Here is a 4,943-nt window from a genome sequence, read left to right on the forward strand (position 1 = left end):
GGAGCTGGGAAATGTAGTCCCGGAGGGATCGGCCGGGAGACGGGAGTGGAGCGGCCCGGCGGCCCCCGGTGTCCCTACGGAGCGCTGCGGCATTCCTGCAGCATCCCACCGACACCCCCAGCACCCCCACGCGCAAGGCTCGTAAGGAGCCGCGGAGGGAACTGGGGTTACTTAACGTGGAGAAAAGGAGGCTCAGGGGGCACCTTGTTGCTCCCTACAACGACCTCAGGAGGTTGTGGCAAGGTGGGGTCGGCCGAGAAATGAGCCGCAGGACGAGAGGGAACGGCCTCGCATTGCACCGGGGAAGCGTAGGTTGGGCCGTGGGTAACATTGCTTCACGGGGAGGGCCGGGAAGCCATGGAACAGGCTGCACGGGGACACTGCTGAGTCCCCGGGATCCCTGGAGGGATCTAGCAGCCGTGCAGCTGTGGTGCCTGGGGACGTGGTTTAGTGGTGCACTTGGCAGCACTACCGTAGTGGTTGGACTCGATGCTGGAAGCCTTTTTCAACCCAAATGGTTCTGTGACTATGCATCTATCCCCCCGCAGCATCCCCTGGCATCCCCCAGCATCCCCCACTGCCACTGTTGGAGCCCCACAGCTTCGAGGTTCTTGGGATGACCCAGAGCTCTTGTCCCTGCACGGCGCAGGGTGAGCTGGGCGCTTCCCCCTGCTGGGACGCACAACCTGTGCACCAGGGTGGCCTGGGATAGCACGGTTCCCAAGCAGCGATCAATGCCAGCACCGCTCCTTCCAGCTCCCAGAAACCCAGGGAAAAATCAGTGCTCATCCAGTGGGAAAAGCCGAGAACTGCAGTGCTAATGGAGAGCACGCACGTCTTGGCACGGCTCGGTGCGGGCAGCACCGGCCCCGGGAGCCCCGCGCTGTGCACTCTGCTGTCCCCCTGTGCCAGGTGCCATCTGAGGACGTTTCCAGGCGGGGGGCTGAGCGTGTTTGCCAAGCAACCGTCATCCCTCCCTTCCCTCCTCCCCCATTGCCATTTTTGGCCCAAATCTGTAGGATTCTTCCCCGTGGTTTTATTCCCTCCCAAGCCAGTGCAGTTTCCATGCCGCGGGCCGGTGTGATGGCTGCACCCCACGCTGCATGGCCTCCCGGTGCACCCCAAATCGGCTCCTCCAGGCTGCTCTGCCTGCCAGAGGAGTGGCATCTGGCACCTGGGCGTCTCCAGGGCTCCTTGTTCTGCTTTGAGAAAACATGTCCTGAGGGCTGATGCTGCGCTGCGATGCTCACGGTCCATGGCAGGGCAGGGCACAGCTCCAGGCTGGCACTGGGGCTCACCGAGGTGGCAGGGCACCCTGCTCCCTGCAGGCTCACGGCCGACCCATCCCCACCATCCCCACCCCGCCAGCCCCCGCTGCTGCGACTCCAGGATCAGAGAGCATCAGCCCACACTGGTCAGAGCCCGCATGTCCACAGTAAACAATATGGGCCAACAGCCCCATGTGAGTGGGGCACTGTCCCCACTGCACACACCTGCGGGCTCCTCCTGATCCACATCTGCTCCTGGGGAGCCGACGTGTCACTGAAACACGCCACAGGCAGGTGCCACATCGCAGACAAGTTTCCCCATGACAGCTTCCATTCACCTCTGTTCTTGGTTTTGGGAGGCGGAGATAGAGGTGGTGGGAGCAGTGCCCTGCGGTCCTGCAGCAGAGGGGCAGGAGGACAGGGAGGAAAGTGGGGAGCGGGGGCAGCAGAGCTTGCAGTAAGGTGGCCCACTGCGTCACCTGGGCAGGGTGACCCTCATGCTGCAGTGAGACCTGGCCGGGCCCGGCTGCATCCTCTGTGCTGTGACACCACAGACCCCGCAGTGCCCCGGTACGGGAGCAAAGCCTCTGCCTGCTGCAGGGCACTGCTCCCCAAGTCGGAGGCACTAGGCTCAGCTTTCTGCTTCACTCCCGTGCAGTGTAAATAACCATCAGACCCGTGGCTGTGAGCAAGCATTGGCAGGGCACGTTCCTAGCCTGCAGCGAGCCTCCCTCCCTTCCCTGCATGCCCGGCCCTGCTGTGCCCAGGGCTTGGCCCTGCCATCTGCTGCCCTGGCTGGCAACGCCCTCCCCACTGCGCAGCGCATGGCACCGCAGCCATCGCTCCATGGGCACGTGTGGAGGAACGCAGCCCCTCTGCGGGAATCCCACCCACCCCACGTGCCACCAGCAGCCACACAGGAGCCAGGACCGAACCCCTGGCAGAGGGCTGCTCCGGGAGCCCCATTCCCAGGATGTTTTCCCTCTTACAGAAACGCAGAGGAGGGTGTTTGTATTTCCAGCCAAGGCTGCAAAACCTCAGTTACCATTGCCCTGCTCCCAGCACCTGGATCGTGCCCTGCCACCGCTGCGCAGCGCTGCTCACAAGCAGACACAGGGCTGCACGCTGCACCCCGCTGCTCACAGAGGGGCAGGGAGGCATTAAGGTGCTTTGCAGCCGGTTTTGTTCTTGTTCTGCTCTGCACGGCCAAAGCCCCAAGCAGAACATCTCCAGCGTGCCCTGGCTGTGGGCAGCTGGCAGGGGAAAATTGCATTAGAATGGCATTAATTGTCTTAGTGCGGCACGACAGCTCACTCTCGGAGCCTGCAGAGCTGAAGCAATGCATGAGGTCAGGGGAAGCCAAAGCTCTGCTTTGCACCAGGGCTTTGCACCAGCACTGGAAATGGGTTGTCCTGGAGCCTGTGCAGACCCCAACCTTGGAGACATCAAAGCCCAACCAGGTGCAGCTGGGAGCTGCTGGGGATGGCGAGGTGACCCCGAGGGTCTCCAGCCCTGCTGGGTTTGTACTGTATGAAAAGGCCTTTTTTTTTGGTCACGTCACATTGGTCTGCCCATGGGGTTTTTTATCTGACCCTTTCCTACTGTCTCAGGTTTGGGACAGAAGGGTCCCATGGAGTGTTCCCTAAGGGATCCCAAAGCCCCACAGCACTCTGGCCCTCTCCTGACCTCTGCTCTCCCAAAGCCCTTGGTAAGGAAATCACTACAATGATGTAGCACCAAAGTTTGAGGTCCATAAAAAGTGGATGGCTCACTTCAGGTCCCAGTCCCGCCAAGTGCTAAATCAAAACTGCAATGAGTGTGAGCTCTGCCTGCAGAGAAAGGTTTCCCACTGGATTTAAACTTTGCAGTCCACAGTAATCCTCATCCCCAGGCTGTGTTAGTGTGATTCTTGGGCTGCTGCGGGAAAAGCTGTGCCAGGCACTGAGCGGCTGCTCACCCTGTGCCAAAGCCTGGATCATGGCATCAGCTCCCTGAGCAAAGTCCCCACTGCAGGCACTGGAGCCAGGAGAGCGGGGCATTCAGTGGGGCTGTGCGGATGGATGGGATGGGGTAAATCAGTAACTGCTGGTGACTCGTGGTGCAGGACAGCAGGGATGAGTGTGCTTCGAGCACAACCCGTGCTGCTCTCTGGCTTCCTTCTGCAGCAGGATCATGGCAGTAACACTGCCACCACCGAGAGCCAACCCCTGCAAGCGAAGCCTATGCCTCCAGAACTTGTGCCAACTTTGTGGGGTGAGCAGTAGGTCCTGATGGCAGCTGCCCATGCCGTGTGTAGGGCACCCTACGCCTCAAATCCCCGATTCCCACACAGTGAGCCCCTCCATCTTTGACATCTCTTGTCCAAGAACAACATTAATTCCTGTTAGCCATCAGGACAGGCTTCCTCAGGGCTTTATCTCCTGCAGTGAGACCCGGACAGGCTGTCCATTAGTTCCTGGTGTCCGTGGAGGGCAGTGAGAAATCTGCAGGGCCCTGCACAGAAAGCACCACAGCTCAGCACCTGCTGTTCCCCAGCCCAGGTCCAGGAGAAGATGCATGGTGGTGGGCACCAGCTGTGCGCTCCATACGGAGGACAAGCTGAAGATGCCCTACAGCAACACAGGGATCCACGAGCTGCAGCTTCCAGCCAACCCACCTTGAGAACCTCCTGCAGGACATGGAGTTCTGGGGCCACAGCATCCCCAAGGTGATGTGGTGGCCCTGGGTCCTCTGTGCCTCCTGGGGCTGGCAGGGGAGGTGTCACAGAAACACAGAACATCCCAAGCTGGGAGGGACCCATGGGGATCACCCATCCCCAGCCCCACACAGCACCACCCAAATCCAAACCCAGGGGCTGAGAGCAGTGTCCCAGCGCTCCCTGAGCTCCAGCAGATTGGAGCACGTGCCCAAGGCTTTCAGCATCCCAGAACGGACTGAGCCAGAAAAACATTCACTTTGGTTTACCCGATTTGCCTCGCTGGTATTAATCTGTAACTGAATGTCAGGAACGTGCTGCTTGCTGCAGAACACGGACCCCAGCTTGCGGCCACGGGGGGTGGAACTCCAGCAAAATGCTTTCAGCTGGGGCAGGAGCACCAGAGCCACCAAAGGGGCTGAGTCCCAGCCAGGCCATGCTGTGGCTCAGTGGTGTGCAGATAAGGAGCACAGCGTCCTGCTCAGCTGCTGGGCTCAACTCCTCCACGTCCCGCGTTCAGTGTTTGTCTCCGGCAATTACCCCCAGGTGCGGCTCAGCTCGGTGCAGCCGGAGAACTCCAGGTTTTGCTTTTGGGAGCAGGTGGCAGAGCAGGGCACGCTGCCCCGGTGTCCTTTGGGGTCCCAGTGTGGTTCTGGTGGGTGCTGCTTTGCTGGCCGCTCGTACCTCCCTGCTCGCACGGAGCGGGGAACCTGCTCCCACCTACGGTTTAACGGCACAGTCGGGCACCTGGCCGCACCTGCAGGCGTTCGGTGCCGGTGGGGAGCGCTGGGTTTGCTGTGTCACAGGAAAACAACGGCGCGGCGGAGCTGGAGCCCCGCTGTGTCCAAGTCCCGCAGCGAGGCAGCGTGTGCGTGGCAGCCCCCGGGAAGCGGGGCACAGCACAGCCCCGGCCGCCGCGCACGGAGCAGCCGCGCATCCTGCTGGAGGCCGGACCCGGACCGGACCCCACAGCGCCGGGC

Source organism: Numida meleagris, chromosome 17 (genome assembly GCF_002078875.1).
Source record: "Numida meleagris isolate 19003 breed g44 Domestic line chromosome 17, NumMel1.0, whole genome shotgun sequence".
Taxonomy (NCBI): Eukaryota; Metazoa; Chordata; class Aves; order Galliformes; family Numididae; genus Numida; species Numida meleagris.